Source organism: Alligator mississippiensis, chromosome 3 (assembly GCF_030867095.1).
Source record: "Alligator mississippiensis isolate rAllMis1 chromosome 3, rAllMis1, whole genome shotgun sequence".
In the NCBI taxonomy this organism is placed as follows: domain Eukaryota; kingdom Metazoa; phylum Chordata; order Crocodylia; family Alligatoridae; genus Alligator; species Alligator mississippiensis.
Genome location: NC_081826.1, coordinates 270,439,990 through 270,464,240, shown reverse-complemented (window position 1 = coordinate 270,464,240; position 24,251 = coordinate 270,439,990). Strand labels below are relative to the sequence as shown.

Below are 24,251 nucleotides of genomic sequence, written 5' to 3'. Positions count from 1 at the left end.
CTGGTTTGGTGCAGGAGCCCTGGACTGACCCCGCACATTCCCACCCCTGGGCCCTGTGTGGAGCACACCCTGGCCGCAGCCCTCTGCACCAGGCACACCAGACTTTCCCTTGCATCTTGTGGTGTACGTGGCTGGCTGGTCCAGTCTGAGACCCACGGGCCGTACTGCACCACAGTTGATAGGGCTCTACATGCTGGATCTTTTTCACCTCTGAACTTGCCTGTTTGAGTTGAAACCTTTCCATATGTGGATTAAAATTAAGGATAGGGCAGTACTTGAGTTGTAATTTAAAGAAGATAAGGCCTTAGTGCAGTGTGTGTGAAGTAACAAGAGTTTGCTTATGCAAATTCAACTACAGGCTTTTTGCCTTAGATACTGATCTTGCGAGGTGCTCTATGTCCTCATTTATTGAAGATGTCACTTGTTAAAGAATATACAATTAGCAGAGTTCTCTAAAACTTAGAACTGTTATGCCACAAGGAAGTTCTTAACCTTAATGAAAGACTAGCATTATCTGCACGTCACTAAGCATCCAACAAAGAATGGCACTCTTCGGAATCCATTGAATTTATGCCAGTTGAAGGGTATTCAGTACCTGGAAAGGGTCAAATGTAGTAAATAGTCTTACATCCAACAAGTCAATTCATTATGTCTAAATAATGAACAGATGCATGTTAAAAAGCCAAGGCATGTTATCAAATATTGCAGTAATCATCCAGGTAAGGTTTATAATTAAGATCAGACTGCAGTTTCTAGTTTGTATTAATAACTGTCTCCTTTAGTTTGAGATTCAAATATCTTTGTCTTTTGAGTAAAATAAATCTGCATTTATGGTGAATTTCATTCTCTACAGTGCTTCTGTTCAGGTTTTTTGAATGGGAAATCTGCAATTCCTTCCTGGATGTGGATAAAAATACATTTTGTTTATTTATTTATTTTACTATTATTATTATTATTGTAATAGTCTGCTGAACAAAGTAGACTTGCAGGCAGCCAAAAGCTTGCAACTCTGTTAACAAAAGTTTTGAAGAATAATACAGATGCTCCATGTAGAAAAATTAATCATTTTTCAAGAAAAAGCTTAAAGGCCCTATCTCAGGGGTGGGCAAAATGTGGCCCACGGGTCAGATGCAGCCCGCCGGGCCATTTTATCTGGCCTGCAGGACCCCTAAAAATTTTTTTAATTAATATTTATTTGCCCCTGGCTGTCTGTCATGCAGCCCTCAATGGCTTGCCACAACTCAGTAAGTGGCCCTCCGCCCAAAATAATTGCCCACTCCTGCCCTATCTGCATTTAATGTGCCCTGGTGCTCAGTTACCTGAACTCAGCACAGTTCTTTTCATGTTAATACCTTAATAGATAATGTTACCAGAATTTATTCTACTTAAATTCATGTATTGCTGAGTCCCCTGCTAGTCTTACTTAAATAGTTAAGAGAATTTTGAATGAATTCAGACCCCCTGTTGGCACGCACACTCACATGGCTAATATCTTAACTTTTATACAAATCCTATATAAGGATATTTTGTTTACCATTAAAAGTCAGTAAATATTAAGCAACCTAGTCATACTCATTTCCTGCCCTAAGCATATCTCTTCCAACAGAAACTAATATAACTAGGGATTTCTGAACTAGGATTTGGTCAGAAAATGGAGAGTTCTCTTATTTGTGTGTGATTTGTTCCTTAGTGGTAGCAAACAGGACTTAAGTTTGCCTTTTTGGAAGCAAAATGACAAGTATAAATTGATGATAATTCTATATCATATGGTGTAGCTTCTCATTATCTTACTAGTCTCTTATTCCAAGAAGTGACTGCTTTTCCAAGATGAAGTGTGTCAGTTTTGAAATAAAAATAAATTTATACTAACAGCTGTTGTTCTTCATATCAAGCACTGGGCCCTGGTCTTGCAACCCAGGATGTTCTTCACTTAAAGCATGCGAGTAGCCTTACTAATTTCAGTTAAGGCCTCCATCCTGCAAGCAGACAGAAGTAGAATCTGGGTTATTCGTATCTGTGTGGTTTGCAAACTTTACTTTGCAGAAAGTTGCTGAACTAAGAATTCTTCAAACACTCAACTGTTTACTGGAGCTTTTACTTCAAAAGGTACCGCTTCTCCAGTCAGCTGGAGCTAGTCAGCAGTCCAGCACAGCTTATCAGTGGAGTGATGTTCTTTGAAATAAAAGCCATAGCAAACAGTTGGAGCACCTCAGTGGTCCCATGCAGCTGTTTGTTGTCAACATATACCCCCCAGATACTTTGTAAACCCTTGTATTCACAGGGGGTTACTTCGGAAAAAAATACAGCTGATATCTACTGCCAAATGTTTCTGAATTGTTTTTCAAAATGATATCTATAAAAGCATAAAAACATTACCACGTTACCAGCAAGTGGTAAAAAAAAAAAAGTGTGTGTACAGTAAAAGCTTTGTTATCTGGCACCCATGGGGAATGGGGGGTGCTGGATAACAAAATATGTCGGTTGAACAGGCGTCTTTGCCTGTTCGTGCCGCCGCTTCTCCTGCTGCGTCCAGGGTATCGCCACCCCTCCCACTGCGTTGCCACCCTTCCCACGGGCCCTGAGGGACAGGGACGTGGGTCCCGTGCAGCCTGCTATGCTCTGGGCCATGGGGGCTCGGCAGTGCAGGCTGCTCTGCCCCGCGCCGTGGGGGCTTGGAGAAACCGGAAGTGCCACAATGGGCACTTTTGGTTTCAGTTTACCTTATAAGCCGGCATGCTGGTTAATAGAGCATGCCAGCTCGTAAGGTGCCGTTTAATGGAGCTTTTACTGTATATATGTATGTGCGTATGTATATAAAATCACTTGCTTTACCTATTTTGCATGCATGCATACATCTGTTATCTGGCTTTTGAATAACCAGAACACTCTGGAATTTCTGGCCAGTGGGGGGGAGGGAGAAGAAGCTTGCGTGCGGCTGCCTCCAACCACCACCACCATTCTGTATGTGGTGGCCGCCGCCGCCACCCCCCTGCTCTGCATCTGGCCGGAAACTCCCATGCCTCAGGTAACACATTTTTAGGTTACCAGCACCCTCCATTCCCCACTTGTGCCGGATAACAGGAATGTTACTCTGTGTGTGTGTGTGTGTGTGTGTGTGTGTGTGTGTGTGTGTGTGTGTAATATTACAAAAGCCTTTGTCTGTCCATCTGTCTATCCATAATGCTTTATTTGCACTCTGGTTGTCTGAAACAACCAATCAGAGTTCTCCAACAGTGTTCTGGACAGGAGATGGCAGCAACGTGGTAGAACGCCACTGTGACAGTGGAGACAGAGCAGGGAGGCAAGGCGAGGCCAGCAACGTTGGCCTTGCCTCCCCGGCCCTGCTACCTGAAGGTGGCAGCAACTGAGCAGCTGGAGCAAGCGGGAGAGGCCAGCCTGGCCTGCCCCCACTCCTCTGTCCCTGCTGTCATGGTGGCGCCATCCCCCAGCAAGGCCAGAGCAGAGGGGTGAAGATGGCACTGCTGGCCTCGCCCCTCCCCGCTTCTTAGAGGCGTCAGCAGTACAGGGTGCTGGCAGTGCAGTGCTAGCCTTGCCCCACTGCTCTGGTGCACAGGGCCGGGGATGGGAGTGGGACTCATGGGGCCAGAGGTGGAGCAGTGGCACTGCGGGGTGCTGGGTGGCGGCACTCCATCCCTGCCCGCCCCCCGCCATCAGTCATGGCAGATAACAGCAAGGATGGACTGGGTTGGCAGGGCACCACCATGATGACGGGGATGGAGCAGGGTGGCAAGGCTAGCACCACTCACTGTGCCAGTGGCCTCCCCCCCACCCCCTGGGCCGGCTGCTTGGAGGTGGCAGTGCTGGCAGTGCAGTGCTGGCCTCGCCCCCCCGCTCTGGCGTTGCTGCCACCACAGGGCCCCAACAAAAGCCGGCAGGGAAAGGGAGGTGGCGGGGAGGACATGGAAGTGGGAAGGGGAGGGGGGGAACAGTGGCAGCGCCCCACTGCTGGGCCCTGAGAACAGCCAGGGTGGGGGATGTGGGTGTTGCCTGTGGCTAGACATGCAGCGGTGGCAGTGTGGGGAGCTAGGTGGTGGCTGTGGCCACTGCATGCAATCTTTCCCCCCTTCCCTCTGCCTGGGAGGCAGCAGTGCCGGGGGGGGGGGGGGGGGGGGGAGGGCGCGGTGCACTGGCCTAGAGGCAAAGTGACAGCAGAGCAGGGCAGTGGGTGGCTGTGCTCTGTCTCTGCCCACCCACCCCCCTCTATCATTCTGACGGACAGTTGGCTAATATATACATGTGTGTGTCTGTATTGAGGTACTATGGGTCAAAATGCAAGGGGGTTGGGGTGAAAGGGACTTGGTAGTGGAAGTCTATTACAGGCTGCCATACCAGGAGGATGAGCTAGACCTGGAATTCTCAAGGCAGCTTTCAGAGGCAGCATGCTCACTGGATATGGTTGTCATGGGTGACCTTAACCAGGAAAGTCTAAGGATGGAGAAAGAGGCATACAGACTATGGAAGCAGGGGGTGTCCACCAAGAAGGAATATACCTGCTTGGCTTGCACTTGCAGGGACTTAGTTAGAAAGGCAAAGGCAGCAATGGAACTCAGGCTGGCAACAAATATTAAAGGTAATAAAAAGTCCTTTTCAGTTGTATAGGAAGCAAAAAGAAAGTGCATGGTAACATAGGATCCCTATAGGACAGACTAGGGCAATTAGTGAAAGATAGGAAGGACAAAGCTGAGCTATGCATTGAGTTCTTTGCATCAGTATTCCTGAACACAGATGTAGGCATATCTCCAAATTGGACTGTAGACGGGCATAAGAGGTTCACTGGCCCACCAATGGTTAGCACCAACCTAGTGAAGGGACACTTAGAGGGGCTTGATATGTTCAAGTCAGTAGGCCCAGATGATTTTCATCCAAGGGTGCTGAGGAAATTAACAAGTGTCATAGCAGAACCACTGGCAAGGCTGTTTGAAAGCTCATGGCGCTCAGGACAAGTCCCAGAGGACTGGAAAAGGGCCAAAGTGGTCCCTGTTTTCAAAAAGGGGAGGAGAGAGGACACAGGCAACTATAGACCAGTTAGTCTCACCTCTATCCTTGGGAAAACCTTTGAAAAAATTGTTAAGGATTACATCTGTGGGAGTCCAGCAGGAAAAATAATGCTGAAGGGCAACCAACATGGATTCATAGCAGGTAGATCCTGCCTAACTAGCTTTGTTTCATTTTATGAAACAAACTGCTTAGATGCAGGAGTCGAGGTGGGTGTCATATATTTGATTTTAAAAAAGCTTTTGATACGGTGTGCCATCCCATTCTTATAAACAAAAACTAAGCGGTTGTAACTGAGAGGATTACACTGTTAGGTGGGTGGCAAATTGGCTAATGGGACGCACCCAGAGAGTGGTGGTGAACAGATCAGTATCGACTTGGAAAGATGTGGGCAGTGGTGTCCCTCAGGGCTCGGTCCTTGGGCCAGTGCTGTTCAATATCTTCATCAGTGATTTGGACGAGGGCATGGAGAGCACACTGTCCAAATTCGCAGATGACACCAAATTATGGGGCAAGGTGGACACATTGGAAGGTAGGGAACAGATCCAGGCAGATTTGGACAGGCTGTAAAGGTGAGCAGAACAAAATAGGATGCAGTTCAACAAAGATAAGTGCATAGTGCTGCACCTAGAGAGAAGGAATCACCAACACACATACAGATTGGGGGATGACCTTCTAAGCAGCACAGCAGCAGAAAAGGAGTTGACAATGTGACAAAGTAATCGATAGAAGTAACAGCACTCTATCATGCACTAACAGATGCATCACGAACAGGTCTAAGGAGGTGATACTTCCCCTCTATACGGCATTGGTAAGGCTGCAGCTGGAGTACTGTGTCTAGTTTTGGGCACTGCACTTCAAGAGGGATGTGGGTAACCTTGAGAGGGTCCAAAGTAGGACCACTCATGTGGTTAGGGGCCTGCAGGAAAGGTCCCACGAGTAGAGATTGAGGCACCTGGATCTCTTCAGCCTCTGTAAGAGAAGGCTGAGAGGGGATCTGGTCGCCATCTACAAATTCGTTCAGGGGACAGCAAGGCATAGGAGATACTCTGTTTACCAAGGCGCCCCTTGGAGTAACTAGAAACAGTGGCCATAAATGGAGAGCAGATTCAGATTAAACATTAGGACGAACTTAATGGTAAAGGTTACCAGAATCTGGAATGGGCTTCCAAGGGAGGAGACTGAACAAACACCTGGCTGGGGTCATCTGACACCAGCACTCTTTCCTGCCCAGGGGCAGGGGTCAAACTTGAGGTCGCTTCTGACACTGAAATCTATGAGAAGTGCATATATATGAAATGGATAGTGTAGAAAGCTACTTAATGTGATCTGAAGCAGTTCTTTTCCCCTCAATCTGGGTCACTTGAATAGAATACTGATAGTTTATCTGTAAAAATAAAAGAATACAAGCCCTTGCTAGAGGACTTGTGAGTTTCTCTGCAAACAGGTATTCTCATGATCACTGCTGACCATTTTTGTAACAAAGCCCATGGACCTTCACCTGAATTCATGGTTCAGTTAAATCATGCTTTTTAGAAATACCTTGAGGTATTCATCCTCTGGTAATCTGCCTCAGTAGTCAATTCCCTTACTTTTAAGTTTAGATGCTGTTATGTCTTGGTCTCTGCAATACGAACCTGTATGCTTAATAGATGTAACATAGCTTTATAGGTACAGAATGTTGTAAGGAGAATCACAAGACCGCTGATGGGTTTTTTCAGTATGTTACCACTGAAGAGATAATGACTACAGCCATGCTAAGGAACTGGTTCTGTCAAGGATGGACAAAAGTTTCTTTGCAAGATGTGTAAAAATGTTTTGTGGGCTTCGAAGCTGGTGGGCTACACATTCTGCAAACCCCTTTTCTAAACCTTCTCTAATTTTTCAGCATCCATTTAAACCTGTGGATTACAGAACTGGAGGGAGTAGTAGTGAATGATTAATGCTGAGCCTATAATTGTAAACTCTGGCTTAATTCGTTAAAAAAAAGATGTAAAATTAATGACGGGAGGGGAAGGTTCTCATGCCATTCCTGGGTCTGGCACTGTCTAGTGATGGGTTTAGATCAAAACAGAAAAAAACAACTAATCCCATTTTAATAGTTGCAAATGTAGATGAATGAATTCACTTATTTGGTTAATAGACATAAATTGGACATAATCAATTTTCTTTAAACTATATAATCAAAATACAACCTGTTTATAGGAGTTAAAGGTAAATTTCCATGTACATTAACTCTGAAATAAATAGTTCTCTGTCTCTATCTGAAGTATTTATATTTCTAGCTATATTCCATCTTCCACAGCTTACCTAGGTTAACTGTATATGTGTTTATGCATAACATGTTTATGCTTCTGTTTTTCTTATCCTAATTTTACTATCTGTTCAAGATCATGCTCCACATCTTGTACACAAAATATCTGAGAGTAATTTTCATATTGTGAAATCAAAATTTGAAGTCCAACACTTGGGAACACTTACTCCACTAGCAAGGTATCAGAAATATTTCAAGGGTTTCGCAATTTAAAAAAAAAACCAAAGAAAACAAATCATGAGGGAAAGTTGCTCAATCTACATTTTTGAGGTAGATATAAGCAAAAGTATTAATTTAAATTGCTCTTTGATAACTAGAATTGTCTGCAGATTACTACAAAAGAAGGAGCTCTGTACCAATAGGTGCTGTGAAGTTTGCATTTGTGTAGTCAAATGAATATCTTGAATTCTTTGCAATTCAGATTTTTTTCTCCTCCTGGGAAGAGAAAAAAATGACACTTTAATTGGCTTCACAGTACATGTAATTTCTTGACTGGAACTAGAACATGCTTTAGGAGCCTGCCACATTTAAATTTTGTGTAAGAAAGTACCTTTTTAAAAAATTACAGATAGTGACATGGGTGTACTTGGTAACCATGTTGGTCTGAGACAAAAAGATATACACAAAACTAGAACTTTGGGTTCCAAAATGATACCTTTTTTAGACCAACTGGAAAATGGCAACAAAATTGTCCTTTTCTGCAAGCTTTCGGGATCGAAGTCCCTTCATCAGGCTCTGGGAAAAGTGTAGATGGTACGAGATGGTAAAAAGTCCCCATAGGTAGGAAATAAACTTCAGTTTTGCACAAAGGGAGCTGAAGATGGAAGGCTGTCCCTCTGGGTCCATGAGAAAGTCTTTGTGAGCTGTGTTGAGTAGCTCTTTGATGTGTTGATCATGTGTTGATACTTAATCTAGCCAAATGTTTTTGTGGTAGACTCATCTGGTACAGTGATACAGTGACTCTGACTTTAAAATAGGGACGACTTGCATGGCATGAAATATTTTCTTTCCCCTATACCTCCAACACAAAACCTAACCAGTAGTACTCTGTCTCAGCCTCTTGAATTAGAAATACAATTGTTTTGTTCTTTTGTAGCATCAATCCAAAATATCGCAACGAATAAAATCTTTATTGCATCTATTCACTGTGTACTGGTGGAAAATATTTCTCTCCTCATCCTGTTTGATAACTGAGTCCTCATGGAGGGTAGCTAAACTTGAAACAGTGTTAACTTTTGAATTGACTTAGGAAATACCACATTAAGCAACAGCTTCCTAGCACTGCAAGTATCTGGCAAATTTTATTGTATATTAGCATCGATCTCTTAGTTTATTGCCACCTATTTTGGTAGCTCTGAATTCTGAACAAAATGTAGCTACTCTGGGTAAAATGCAAATGGTTATTTTATCACTATTTATCCTACTTAGTGTCAGGCAGCAGCTCTCTGACACAAACATTTTGGATTAGATAATATTAATTAGTTGAAATAACTTTTTTTGCAGAGCCATATATACTAGTTTTGAGAGTTGCTCAGATCCTAAATAGAACTTCTCGATACCCCAGAATAACCAAGAGCTAAGTAGTTAAGAGGGCTGGCTTGGAGCATGGGAGATTAATATTAAAGTTTCTCTCCTTGAACTAATGTTGAAGTTTCTCTCATTTATTACAACCATTGAGCTTTAGAGTTAGTCTCTGTGTCTCAGTCTCTACAATTAAATCCATTCCATTTTATTTCAATAATAAGAGTTGGGTGAGAGACTGACAGTCAGTTGGAATCTTTGCCTGGGATATGAAATAAAGGTTCAAATGCCCAGTTTACATCAGACAAAGGCATATGACATTGAGTCTCTTTCTTCCCAGTGGGTTTGAACCTTCATCTCCCATTTCTCTAATGACTGTCCTAACCATTCATCTCAGCTGGTGGTTAGTGTGAGGTAGAACACTCGCTTTCCTCCTTCCATCCCTCAAAAAAACTTTAGAAAGGTTTTGGGCTGATGCAGAATAGGACTATTTTTGTACTTTCAATCTTCTGTGGGAGAGCAGGATAATTTCCCACCAAGTTCTAACCCAGTGTCTTCAGTTTATTAGAACCAAACTGACTGTTAATGCTAGAATTTCCAAACCAGAAATGAAACAAACATCAATAATGTCAAATGAAAGGCAAACCTAATTGCCTTTCAATAAAAATGAGCCCTTACGTTGCAATTCCATTTGGTAGAAAATGGAATGCTGAAGAAGACGGTTGTAGCTATAGGTGGATCTGGGCACATGACATGTTACACCCATGTAACATGCTTGTATTCTGATGTAAACTAAAAGGAACAGACAATATGCAGAGACGCTTAACAACTGAAGTGTTTCAGAGGACCAGCTATACAAATGTACAAGCCTTGTGAAATGTTTCAGAGGCATCTGAAATGCTCCACATCAAAATATCGTTAAATGGGGTGGGGGGGTTGTTTCGCTTTTTGTTACATATGCGTGGGGAAAGGACGGTGAGCAGGTGGATAGCCTGCCAGCTGTCCTGCCATTGGGCCTCTTCTGGATCATGGGGCAGAGCTGGGTCCCCACTGGGACTCCTACATCCCCTGCTGGAAACCTTTACCCTGTCAGAACTTGTGGCTGCTACAGGAGGTAGAGCCTCCACCTGGCGACTAAGCAGGGGAGAGGTTTGGGGCTGGAGTGTTAGACTCCCAGTGGTGGGGCTCGTGAGCGCCTGCTGCCTCCCCCACCCCCTTACCTCTTCATTCTGGGCTCTCTGCTTTCTCTTCCGCTCCCCTCTATCTCCCATCCTTGTGAGGACGAGCATAGCTGCAGTGTTTTGAAATGTTCCAGTCGGGGAATGGTGCAGGGATTTTGTGTACATTCCCTGGCTGAAACTTTTCCAGGTGCATTACACTTGAAGTATTTCAGTTGTTATGCATGTCTGCACCCGATTAACCCTTTTACTGGTGTAGCATACTAGAATCTGGTGGAGTGTTACTTCCGGGGAAGAAATAAACGCTACTCTGGCATAGCTTACTCTGGCGGGAGGTGATATATAGTTGCTGCTGTATCAGCACTACCATTTGCTTAATGTATTACCAGTTTCCCTGCCAGCTGTGAGGCATTGGAATAGCTCCTACTGCAGCAGCTACATGGGAAGGCACTGGTCTGCTCTGGCAGCAGTGTAATGTATATCAGTTTTGTCCACCCATATAACTTATATTAATTTGCAGGTTACATAGCCTTAAACTTTAAGTGATGCTGGCAGCAAAGTTTATTTAAGTCATCTGATGCTTTACATTATGAATCATTCTTAAAGTTTCCCTGAGAAGTTGCTATATATGTCTGCTATCTGCAGCAGGCCTCTGGTATTTGGTAAAGAGAAATGCCCTTCTTTTCCCTGTTGTTTTCAGATTTGAAGCTGGTCTGTACACAGGTTTTTTACTACTACAAGTGTTTTTGATTTAGGGGAGTGATTGTTTTTTATTACAGTATTAGTTATATTATTACAACCACTTGCGTGGGTGCCCTTATAAAACATTTTCCCCTGGAAGATTTCTAGGAGGTTTACAAATGAGTGTTAGGGAACTTGGTCACTCTACTTCTGACTTCCCCTATCAGAAGCTGTAAGTATTGGCACTGGAAGCTCATACTTAGTCAAATATCAACCTATTGCTAGCTAGGGACAGCAGCTGTATTGTGCCCTGGCAACTGGCAGTGACCTCCAAGGACTTCTCAGTTAGGTGAGAGTAGTTGCAGCATAGCACCACTCTAAATTATACTTATACTGGATTTATAAAGGAGGGTTAAAAGCAGCCAGTTTCTGGCCCCTTTGCACACTGCTGGAACTATAATTTAGGCTAGGGACAGACATTACATATAAACCAGTTTAAGTGATCAGAAACTGGTTTAAACCTGTAACAGAACATAAGTTCAGTGCACATCAACCAGTTTCACGATGGCTGAAACTAGTTTAAGATAAACCTAGCTGAATGTAGTATCAGACATAACTGATTTGGGTCAAACCGATTTATGCAATGTCTGTGCCAGAACCCTTCCTAGTTTAAGTTAAACCAGAGTCCTCCAGCATCCGGGCATGCTCTCTGGGCTAGGCTCGCTGTTCCAGCCCAACAGGGGCAGGCAGGGGCGGGGGCCTGGCCAGATATTGGCCCTGGGAAGGGGGCAGGGAAGAGGTTTATTTTTCCATTCCCCCCACTCCCCTGTCCCACCAGCCCAGACCTGCATGTCTGTGCTAGTTGCTGCAGCGGTGGGGGCTTGGCCAGCCTTGGCAGTAACTCAGAGTGAACTGGCCAAAGGGGGTTGAATTCCTCCATCCCTGTCCCACCTGCGTGGACGTGGGCCAGGGTCCACCTGGCGCTCCCCCCTTGTTGCTGCAGTGGTGGGGCCAGAGGTGCAGCAAAATGCTGGCCACCATGGACCCTGAGGCAGAGGGGGCAGAGAAGGGGTTATTCCCTACTCTAGCCCTACTTCCCCCAGGGGACATCTGCAGGGTCTGCCTGCCACTGCTACTCTCTCCGTGCGTGGGGCAAAAGGCAAGATAAGCCCCGTCCTGCCCCCTCCTTCAGATGGTAGAGGAAGGGAGAATAACCCCCCTCCCTGCCCCCTGCCCAAGAGGCCCAGCCGGCTGGCCTCTGGCCAGGCCTCCAGCCCTGCTGCTGGAGTGGCGAGGGGGCAGGGCCCTGACTGCAGTCCCTGTCCTGGTGAGCATGAGCCTCTTTCCAGTGAGGGGGCTGTGAGCGGAGGTCAGTGCTGCTGCAGACTGCACAGGGCAGTACCAGGGCTTGGAGGGGCCATCGCCCCTGCAGTGCCACCGCTCATCTGCAGTAGCTTTCACAAGAGTTCTGGGACTGGTCTCTCCACATGCTGGTGGCACTTGATTCTTCTTCTTATGCTGTGACTTTAAAGGATGCTGACCACTCTCAGCTTCCATTGAGTTCAAAACATCAGATTCTTGTTGTATTGCATTTCTGATTATGAACATAATACCACTTTGACAAATTTCCCTTACTCAGGAAAATTGCTATCCGTAGTAAGTGAATAACATTCAGATTCTTTCTGTGCTAATCAATTTTCCTGCCATTTTTGCAAGGCTTTTTTAGATGATTGAGGTAAGAACAGCAGGATTTTCACTTGATTCTTGTTCTGCTAAGATAGTTATTTTGATTTAAATGTGTTAGGCCAGACAGGGTAAACTCACTGATGGACTCGGATGGGAGACTTGAAGTGTCTAGTACCAAATGTTCATGTAAACAGCCCTGGTTTTAGAACTAAACCTGAAGTACTGGTTTCTCCTTTTTATAAAATGCAAAGGTCAAAATTAAAGTTTCAATCTAAGCAGAAATCCCTCTTAAAAACAAAATTCGCGCATGATCAGAGGTCAGGGAAGCAGACCCTACGATGACAGGCTGAGAGCCCTGGGGCTCTTTAGCCTGGAAAAGCGCAGGCTCAGGGGTGACCTGATGGCCACCTACAAGTTTATCAGGGGTGACCACCAGTATCTGGGGGAACGTTTGTTCACCAGAGCGCCCCAAGGGATGATGAGGACGAATGGTCACAAACTACTACAAGATCGTTTCAGGCTGGACATAAGGAAGAATTTCTTTACTGTCCGAGCCCCCAAGGTCTGGAACAGCCTGCCACCGGAGGTGGTTCAAGCGCCTTCATTGAACACCCTCAAGATGAAACTGGATGCTTATCTTGCTGGGATCCTATGACCCCAGCTGACTTCCTGCCCTTTGGACGGGGGGCTGGACTCGATGATCTTCCGAGGTCCCTTCCAGCCCTAATGTCTATGAAATCTATGAAAATCCCTTCATGGCTGGTTCTAACTTTTCCTGGGTTGTTTATTAGTCCGTAACTGCAGTGAACAGTCCAGAGTTTAATTTTTTTGTGTTGTCAATTAGTTTGCAAGTAAAAAGACTTTACTGTCTGTAGAATCAAAGAGAGGCTGAAAGCCAAACTGCTATAAGATCCGTTTCTTCTGTGTCTGTAAGAGTATAGGCAGTTAAGGAATCCTGGCTGGAAATGCAGCTGATGATACACATCAACTTGCTTAAGTTGCAGATATATTGACATTTTTTAGTTCTTTGGGAAAATGATCAACTTCTTGCATAAAATGGTAGGATATTTTGATTTTTAATTTGAAACCCCCTCTCACCTGTTAATACATTTCACATAATATCTTATCTTTTAGACCAGATTAACTCATGAACTGGAATTGCAATGCCAGGGACAATTCCCCTGAGTATAACACACTTCAAATAAAGCATATAAAACAGAATTTTCAGAATCTAGTGAATACCGTATGATGCTGTCTGGCTATGTGGGCTTTTTGCACTTATTTGAGCTAAGAGAGATTCAAGTGTAAAGTTTGGCACCCATGGGCTTCATTTGGATTTGTGATTATCCCTTGAGTAAGCCACTTAATGAATTACTGGTACATTGATCCATTTGCAGGAGGTTTTCTTTCATCAGTGACCTACATATATTATGAGCTATATTATGAACTATATTCTTCTTGGAGTCAAGATAAAGGTAAATGAGATGCACAGATTATATAGGATAGCAAATTTGTAAGATTCTTCATCTTCTTTGTTTCAGAATATAATCGAAATAAAACTGTTTAGACATTAAGGGAGAGCTGGTAGCAGCACTTTGTGGACTGCCTCAGTGGAGTGACAATTGTCTCTGGATTTAAAAAAAATCTCAAAACAAATCCCAGCTTCAACTAATGGTTCTAATGGTTAGACAAAACCAACTGAGGCTAGGGGTTTAAAACTACTCAGTAAATGTTTACTAACTGCAAGTTATGCGATGTAAGTGAAAGTTGTACTTATGTTAAACCCTACTGATTTTAGCACTACATGTTACAATTTTGGGGACTGAGGGTTTAATGTCTCTTTCAGTAATGATTACATTATGGAATATATTTTTCGTTAAATCATATAACCCCTTTCTTAACAGAGAACTTAATTCCTTAGGAGTGTGCTCCGACGTGGGCCCATGACAATCTAAAATTATAGTAATAAATGCTGCTGTTGATGGCTTTGAACAGACTGCATCTGCTAAAATTTACAGTGTTTCAACAGAGAAGAACAAGTTAGTTATTCCATGCTGGAATTTAGCTACTATATAATTGGGAATGAGGAGACATTTCCCTTTGACTTCTCATTTATGAGAAGTACTGGCAGAGTCTGAAACAGCTGGGGCTCATCCCTGGCAGAAGTCCAACACTGGAACTAATTTAATATTGCTTTCTTTTCTTCCACCACTTGTAGCAGCCTCTTAAAATCCATATCGTCATTTCAGCTATGATTCCTAGTTATATGTGAGGATGTTTTTAAAGCAACACCTTGAACAATATTACTTAGCAACTTGGTTCCTTGTGAGGAATTAGCACACTAAAAGCAATGGAAAAAGGAACACTTACAGTGACACTTTCAGGTCAATATAGCTTCAATTTAGAATATTTTTAAACCTTTCAAAACTAACATTTTTAAGTGTAGAGGGTTTTATTCCACCCCCACCTACTGAAAGTCATTTCTGCTCTTGGGAAATTGTGAGTATTGTTATTTAAACTTAGCATCTTTGGTTTAAACTTCAGTAGAATATTTGCCCTTTTAAAATGTTTTGTATCATATATGGTGCTACTATTTTTTATGCATGTCAAATTAGAGTTCAGTCTATAGAAATGATTTTGATTTACAGTTTGTTGTAGTTTGTGGAAGAGCTGTACTTTATATAATGGTTAAAATAATGTTCAGAGAACTGAAGCCTTTCTTTATATTCTGCTAAAATTGTAGAGGTTTCTCAATTCCCTTCTGAACTAAGGAATTAAGTATGTTCAATAATAATAAAAAAAAATGTGGTCATTTTACTGCTTTTATATGGGAGTGATCCAACTTCTATTGGTCACTATACAGATTCACTCTGACTTTAATAGAAATTGGATCAGGCACATAAACAATTATTGAATATACTATACTATGCTATATATTGACTATAAGAAAAAGCATAATCAATATAATTGGGAGGAAGGAAGTTAGAATGTCTTGTTATAACTGTAGACTCAATATTTAAAAAATGAAAATGCTAGGGAAAAAATATATTCCAAGACCGTGATTAGGGCATGGTGAGGAGTAGACAGCCATAGCTGTTGGAAGTTTAGAAAAGGCTGCAAAGCATAAAGTGAAAATATGTACTTAAACATAACCTTTTCCATGAAATATAAAACTTCATTTTTCTGTCCCACTACATCAGTTGTTAAAAAAAGTAAAAGTGTTTATTTGCTCAGTCAACAAATGCAGCACTTTCTAGCATTCTAAAATGAATGTATATATGGAGGCCTATTTTTAAGTGAAGGTCTGGGAAAAAGGATGGAGCCTGGGTTGGAGAAAAGATAGGAAAAGTGGCAGGAGTGGAGGCAGATTGTGATTTTTGCAGCACAGGATCCTCCATGCAGGATAGGTGTGAAAGTAGCAAAGGAATCTTGACTTGAGGGGAGAGCTGAATTTCCAGGAAGCCAACTAAAGTCAACAGTGTAAAGTGAAAACAGGGGTCTAAAAGGAAATGAACTGGAGATCACTGAAAAGCTACATTTAAGAATTTTCTAGGATTTGCTATGTGGCATTCAGTAAACCACTTAATTTTTTTGTGCCTCAGTTTACTTACCTGTAAAAGTGTCTTATATGAGTTGGTAAGCTTTTGCTCATATCTGTACAGCAGAGTACAGGACTTTTGTTCTTAAGGTAGAAAGTGCAGAGTATTAAGACTTGTGTACAGGAGAATGCCAGTTCCCAAATCTCTGAAACAGTGCCCCTATTCAGAGAAATGCACAATTATTTAGGTCACATTTTCTAGAACTGTCTTGTATTTAGAAAGGTTTTCACCATTATATAGCTCTGTTCATTCAGGAACAGATTACAAAGCATTGATTCAGTACTTTTTCAGGCTTGACACCCCTTTGTAAAGCTATGTTCCAATATGAGTCACTTGGTATAATCCAATAAAGGAAAGTTTTATTTGTTGGATTAAACAAAACATATTATTGGGTTTGAACAAATTGTGACTACTGAATCTGGATTCACTTATAAGATGCATATGTCTTTGCCTTGATTTTTTTGGACAATTTTCTACTTTTAATAATGGAAAGTCATTCTTCAGTTCACTGGAAACTATCCAGAAAGTTAGTCTTTTGCTCCTCAAAGGTTAAAGATTAAGAAAGAACAGTTGGAGGCAATATTTTACAAAGGTTCTTTTATAGTCTAGAGAAATAAAAAGCCTGATTTAAACTCCCTACTGAAAAAGTTTTAAAAGTTAGAAACTTTTTTTTATAAAGGCTTTATCTGAAACACAGAAGCTGATATGTAACCATCCGGAATTAAATGCAACGTGAACTCTCAGCACAGCCTTCTCAGACTTCTACTGTGAAGCTAAAGCGATCTGAGTTCACAAAAGTGTATTGTACCACAAATGGATATTTTCCACTATATGGAATGTTTTTGACTAGTTCTGTTTTTCATTAAGAAATGGACCGATTTGACAAATAGTAAATCGTGCTTGTAAAACTTAGTAGAGACAGTATTATAACAGACAAAAGTTAAAGTGCAAGGATTCCCACACTTAGCTTAGCAAATGGAGAAATCCTCTCTTCTGCGTATGAACCTTTGGTTACGTAGTAGCATTTCTTTTACATAAATGGGAAAGAGTATGGCCCAGTAATAAGCCCATGACTGGCAAGTCCTTTTTGGTTCTATCCTAGGCTGTAGTTGTCACTGACTCAAAGTATGACATTGGCAAAGTAATTTCTGCTTGTGACTTGGTTTTTGCATCAATAAAATGGGGATAGCAATACTTATCTTTATGATGATCTTTAGGCTTAGTTTCAGAGGTGCATAGTATCCTGCAGGGAAATTGATTTTTTCGGTGAAAAGTATAATGTTGTTCAGTTTCTTTTTCACATCAGACTTAGCATTGAGGCCTACCAAACACTCCAGTCAGCCTTAACTTTCTATCATATTCAAATAGCTCTCATCAGTAACTTGGGAACTTCTCTTCCCCCCTTCCTCTCCATTTGCTTGCTGTTCTGTTTTTCTTATGGCACAGCTGAAAGTGTGAGAGTCAAACTTTTAGGCTAAATACAGACAGTCAAAAAGCCTGAGGCTGAATTGATTTAGTCTTTGCAGGTTATTCTAAACTGCACAGATAACACTGAAACAGAAATGAACAGACATCTACCTTTGACTCAGGAAATGCAGCCACCTGCCTGCAGTGGCTCAAGCCAGAAGCCAGGAGGTGCTAGAGCACAGCTCTCTGCCTGTGTGTTTACTTCCTCTTCCTTCTGTCCCTGAGGCTTCTGGGATTTCCAGTCCAGAATTACAGCAGCAGGACTCTGAATGGTAGCTCACTTCTGCTTCCTGCTTCCAAGTGCCTTAGGGATTTGTAGTCCACAGGTGTAGCCAGCAGTAATTTTGAGCAAGGGAAAGAGAGTTTAATACCCTCCCTAGCCCTAGACCCCAGCTGGGGTTTGCCTGGAGATGGGCAGTCATTTCCCCCCCCTCCCCAGTAGACTGGGCTGCATCCCCAGCTGGGCTTGCCTCCCCTCCCCCACTTGTCAGCCAGCCCTCACTGCTCCAGCCCAACCCAGGGCTGCAAAATGCTGGGGGACTGTGATTTAACTTAAGCTAGGAAGGGGTCTGGGACCGAAGTTCCATAAACTAGTTTGACCCAAATCAGTTAAGTCTGATACTACATTCAACAAGGTTTGCCTTAAACCAGTTTAAGCCATTATGGCTGTGTGTAGATGAAATGAGAGGCATGCATGCACAACACTTTAAAGCAGGCCAAATGCTTTTGCACTGCTTCAAGGGTGTCACTGTTTGCATGCCTCCGCAGCATATTATACATTAATTCCAGCCGTTGTAGGAAATTCAGCAGCATAACGCACCTTAAATGACTTATGGCGCAGCACATTAAAACTTCTTTGAGGAGTTTGCTGCCCCTACAGCTGCAGAGCGATGCACCAGGCTCTGTGCAGCTCCATAGCTCTGTAGGAAGCCCTGCAGGAAACCTGACAACAGCCCAGGAAAGCAGCTCCGTCCAAGAAAAGTGGTGAGCCTGATCTGCCCCCCACCCCCTTGGAGCCTGCCTGCCTGAGCTGCACAGGGGCCTGGTGCTTCCCTCTGTAGCTGCCCAGGACTGTCCAAGCTGCGTGCCTGCAGGCGGGGGCCGCCGGGGCAGGGGTTGTGCCGCTGCTGCAGAGGGAAGCACGAGCCCCTGCCCTCCCCCAACAACCCAGAGACCGCTCCACCTGCCAGCAGCTCACCCTCCCCTTTCCGCTGGAGAGGCAAGTAAGTCAGTGGGGTGTGTGCATGACACGGGGGTTTAATCAGCCCTAAATTGAAGTAGTGTTATTTAAAACCCACCGCTTCAATTTAGGGCCCCTGTTTTGTCTATACATCCCCTATGAAACTGGTTTATGTGCAGTGAGCTTCTGTTCTTTTACAGGTTTAAACCAGTTTCTGATCACTTAAACCGGTTTATGTGTAACTTCTGTCCCTAGCCTTACAAAGTAACAATTTTATTTCCTTATCAGCATAAACTACTGTACAAGGCACTCAGAAACATGATTATAGCCATGTAAAATGGGACACCCACCCAATTGTCACTTAATTATCCACACATTTTATAAGACGTACTTTTCTGCAAGTTTGTAGGCCTTAAAACCATCCTCAGAGCACTTCTTGACGTATTATGTGTTACACAAAATATTGTAGCGGTATATTTTCCTTCAATAAGCTCTTGACTGACTCTGTATATGCTGTACAGTGTTTTAATTGTCATAGTAAATTTCTCTGTCTTTTTTTATGAGACAATCACAGGTAGAGAGATACTGTATTTCCCTATCTGCTTTTTTAATGTCAACTAATATTTTTCATTTGTGCACATGGATCTGTTTGTCTGCTTTGTTTTTATTTTTTATTGAATCTTATTTACTTTTTTATTAAATATTCTTTGTTACCAATTTCTTTTTACAAAATATGAAACCTAAAGCTTATAGTAGGAATCTGCATAAAGACAGATCTCTTTATATATCTCTTTGATCTTCAAGGTATGAATTAAGCTAATTATGGCACTGACCACAAGCTGTTCAGGAGGAAGGTAAGTACGTAGTCAGTATATGGTAAATGCAAATTGTTCTGCTTATTGTTGATTAATCACTAGTCAAGGACACCTAGAGTGGTTGATGTGTGAAAATTCAAAGCTGTGCATCAGATGTTGTGCTGCTGTTCTGGCTATGGATCAGTCTGCTCTGAGGAAATCTATTGAGATGGAGACATAAAGAGACATCAGCAGTACGTGGGATAGTGCACAGGACGTTGAGAGGAAGGCAGTTCTCCTCAGCTGAGCACAGGGATGATTAAACAGGAAAATAACTGTTAATGTTGGCTACTTAAGAAACTACATAGTACTCTGGCTTCCTATAGGGACAAAATGTGCTTATCTGTTCCTAACAGGTGTGATGTGTGATTGCAGGCTCCTTTGTAAGAACAATCATATAACTCACTAGCTAGTTCACAAGGATAATCAGACGCCACAAATTGTGTTTTAGTGAGTACCTTCTGTGGTATCCCCTCCTGCTCCAAACTGAGCAGATGGATCTTGGGATTCCATGTCTCAGTTCGGGGCTTGTGTTTTTTTTCAGGATGTGTTTGCAAAGTGTCAGATTTTCAGTGCACCTACTTACATTATCTAACCAACCACAGAACAGTGATGACTCAATCTTGGTTTAAAAAAATAATTTAAAAAATAACAGTCATTAAAGACACAGTCAAGTGTCATACTTTTTTCTCCCTCTTTCATAAAACTCCACGATTTCTGAAATTGCCGTGAAACTCTCATGATTTTTTTCCACTGATCCTGCCAATAATCTTTTTATCTACACCACTGCTAGAAGCCAATGAGAACATGTACATTTTAGACAGAAATTAAAGCCAAGCTTTTGAAAGTGAACAGGCTAAATACAGCTGGTATGAAGTATGATATCTTCACAGTATGATACCTTTCTCTAAATATTTTGAGAGTGTGTGTAATTGTGTCTCTGTTGAAGCTTTGTGTACATCAAGGGTCAGCCATCCCCGGCATGTGTGCCAAGCATGGCACGCAAGGCCATTTTGCTCGGCACACCACCACCAGCCCAGGCTCTAAGCAGCTGCTGCCAGTCACGGAGCCCAGACCGGGTTCTGTGAGCTGGCTGTAGTTGGGAGGCTGCAAACAGCTGCTTCGGGCTCTGGCATGTCGGCACTCTGGCACCTTCCAAGGTAGACATTGTGATTTTTTCGACACTACCGCCAAAAAATATTGCCTACCCCAAGATACTTCTCAGGAAGAAGTATCCCTTCTCCAAATAAGGAGTGGTCTATGCGCTCTGAGATATGAAGTTGCAGACTCCTTTAAGCAATATCTTACTGGCAGCTAACATATATTTAGGAAAAACTGCATTCTTCAATAGTTTAAAAGTAAAAATGAAGAAAACTTCCAGCAAATGGAAGCTGATGGCTAAGATTAGCAGGGACCCCTGGGAAAGGAGAAAATAATTGTTCTTCACAGTAGTGTGAGTAGTCCAGCAGTTTTTTTAGGTTGCGTAAGTTCCTGTTAGCTTCATGAGTCTGTGTGTACCAGTAAATTCATGGAAAGCCATGTGTAAAATAGACTGTAGAATAGGACAGTGGTAATATATTTCATATCACTAAGCATTTTAGGATCTGATCCAAAGCCTACTGAAATAATTAACTAGAGTGGCTTTGAATCAAGTCCTCTTTAAGACTACTGTAAATATATGCAGAAATGCATATTATATGTTATATAATATAGGTGACTAATATATATATATATATAGGTGACTTTAATTATATACTATAATATTGTATGGCATATGGGTGAATATATGCAGAAATGCATATAATATAGTATAAGTGACTTTATATCTTAATACAGAGATGACAGCACAAAACATACTTCAGTTAAAGAAGTGTGTCAAGGGACAGTTTGTTTGGAGACAATTGTAGGAAGGAAGTATAGAGAGTAGTAAGAAAGGAAGAACAAAGTTCAGTGAAAAAAGTAGAAAAACCAGATCAGTAAGGAGACAGGATAAGGAGGGAATGCAGGGTCTGAGACACAGAAAAAGGAAAATGAGACCAGATACTTAAGCAGGAGTGAGATGCTATGGAAATGTAATCCCCAGTGTTGTGCAGCGCTGAGTCTAAATAGTGTTTTATTTTGTTAATTTAAATAGATTATGTCCTAGTACAGGATTTTTCCAACAGAAATGGAGTCAGATGGGTCACACTTTACAACTCTTTCAAGGGAAGCAGTGGAAGCCCTAGCCATGAAAATAGTTCAAACAAAGCATGGGAAAATGTGCTATAAGGAATAGTTTAGATTGTCAGGGGACTATATCAACTGCCAGATGCTAGGAGAGCCAAATTCAATCCTGCTGCAACTATTGCAATTAAAGCTATTAAATCATGAGTAAATAGTCTTTCTCTTTACTAGTTCCTGCAATTCTATTATTCTGTAAAATAGGAACTATCAGTATATTCTGCATTTAAAAAGAAACACTTTCTTCCAGTGAGCTAAACAACACTTTACAAGTAGTAGTGGTTTAAACTTAACAATATGCTTATGAGGTGTTCTCTTTTTATAGAGGGACCGTTGAGACATGAGATGTTCGATAGCTTACCCATGGTCATAGAACAAATTAGTGACATAACTAGATCAAGGAAGAAGGAGCAGAGAGAAAAATATGGGTATTCTGCCAGCACTTGGCAGCAATGTTGAAGCCAGACCCAGCTGCCAGCACTTGGCAGAGATCTTTGGAACTCTGATCCCTGGCCAGCACCTTCCCTGCCCAGGAGCCATGTGCCCAATGCAGGGGCAGCATGTGCCAGCTCCCTCCTTCCCCACCCTCTCTCCTTGTGCCAGGGCTGCCCCTGCCCCTGCCTCTGCCAGCAATGCCCAGTGCCCTGCTGTTCCAGCCCTGCCCCTGCCAGCAACACCTAGTGCCCTGTGCTCCTGCTGGCCACAATGCTGGCCCCAACAGTCCCCACCTCCCTCCCCCCCAGGCCTCAAGAGAGCTGTGCACCCACCAGCATTGGCCAGGGCACCAGCTGCAGGAGGCCCTGCCCAACCCCTTCCTCCTGCACTCCCTGCTCCAGCCCTCCTGCCCTGCCACCCACACACCCCTACCCCCTGCCCACCCCCAGCACCACTTTCGAGCCAGGCACATGTATGAAACAGAAAAAAACTTTATGACCCTCTCAACCCCACCCCACCCCCACTTTGCACTCATTAAACAGTGTCCTTCCACCTCCCTCCCCACACACCCATAATAAAAAAACTGCTTATATAAAGAGCAGCCCAACCCTGGAGGAGGAGAGGCAGCTAGCCAGGAGCCCTGGGGCTAGGCAGAGCCAGCATTATAGTTAGTGCCAGGTCGTATGTATATGCACGTTAATGTGCTTTAACTAATCATGCCTAAATTTGATACCTGCATTTGCAGGTACCAAATTTTGATGCAATTAGCCTAATTTCACCATTTTTAATGCGCATTAAGGGCACATGAGTGTGGATGTATGCCCGTAATGCGCATTAATGCGTCTCGTGTAGACGCGCCCTCTGAGAACTTCTTGAGTAAGGAACTACTCTATATCTGAAAGGATGGGGCCAAATTGTACTAATGTTTTAATGAAAGGGATTTTTGCCAAGTAGATTTTTTTCAGCATTTTCTTCTTTTCTTCCCCCTGAGAGAATTCTGCTTTCAAACACTGGCCAGACTTGCAATCTGACTGAAAATAAAACTTTTCTGATGATTAAAAACATCACTGTTGTACTTCTAAGCCCCTGGGAGCCATGTGCTCCTCAGGCTACACCAGGCTCACTGTGGGCTGTCTACCCACCACATACAGGCATCAGCACGTCTCACCACCACTGTGGCATGTGGGCATGATCCTCCCCTGCTGCAGTATGTACACAGGAGCAATTCCCCACATCCTCCTTGAAGTGTGAGGTCCACAACTGGATGCAGTACTCCACTGAGGCCTTACCAGTGCCAAATACAGTGGAAGAATCACTATGCTTTGTTTTGCAAAAACAATCGTATTAATAAAATCCAGAATGTTGTTGGCCTTTTTTAAACAAGAACACTGTTGGCTCACATTCAGCTCACATGCAGCATATACTGCAGCCTAGCCACTCATTCCATGGTCTGTATTTATGAATGCAATTATTCTGTCCCAATTACACTTCACTTGTCTCTGTTGACTTTTATTTAATTGATTTTTGGACCATTTCTCCAGTTTATTTAGGTTGTTCTGCATCTTCTGTGCCCTCCAGAGTGTCTACAACTTCACTAAACTGTGTGTCATCTGCAAATATGTACTCAATCCCATTTTTTCCAAATCATTAACAAATTCATAGTTTCATAGTTAGTAGGGTCGGAAGGGACCTGAGTAGATCATCAAGTTCGACCCCCTGGCATGGCAGGAAAGAGTACTGGGGTCAAACGACCCTGGCAAGGTGTTCATCCAGCTTAAAGACCTCCAGGGTAGGAGCCAGCACCACTTCCCTTGGAAGTTGGTTCCAGATCCTAGCTGCCCTGACGGTGAAGTAGCGCCTCCTGATGTCTAGCCTGAATCTACCCTTTGCCAGCTTGTGACCATTATTCTTGTCACTCCTGATAGTGCTTGAGGGAACAGGAACTCTCCCAAGGCCTGCTGGTCCCCCCTGACTAGTTTGTAAACAGCCACTAGATCCCCTCTCAGCCTTCTCTTGTGGAGGCTGAACAGTTTCAGGTCCCTTAGCCTCTCCTCGTACGGCCTGCCTTGCTGCCCCCTGATCATGCGGGTGGCCATCCTC

The 24,251-nt window shown here is 43.1% G+C and overlaps 1 protein-coding gene and 1 long non-coding RNA gene across 4 annotated transcripts in view; one reads left to right on the top strand and one right to left on the bottom strand.

Annotated features, from left to right (window-relative positions):
- The window catches only part of ITGA1 (integrin subunit alpha 1), a 131,447-nt gene that overhangs the window by 15,144 nt on the left and 92,052 nt on the right, over nucleotides 1-24,251 (top strand). The gene's annotated exons all lie outside the window — the stretch shown is intronic.
- On the bottom strand, nucleotides 409-16,834 carry LOC109285273 (uncharacterized). 2 transcript variants are annotated; one of them, XR_002092962.2, is made up of 3 exons: nucleotides 16,008-16,834; nucleotides 1,871-1,976; nucleotides 409-595 (listed from the first exon to the last, which is right to left on the bottom strand). It is a non-coding gene; the product is annotated as an uncharacterized LOC109285273 (long non-coding RNA). The 2 variants fall into 2 exon arrangements; XR_002092963.2 differs by lacking the exon at nucleotides 16,008-16,834 and adding an exon at nucleotides 10,072-10,295.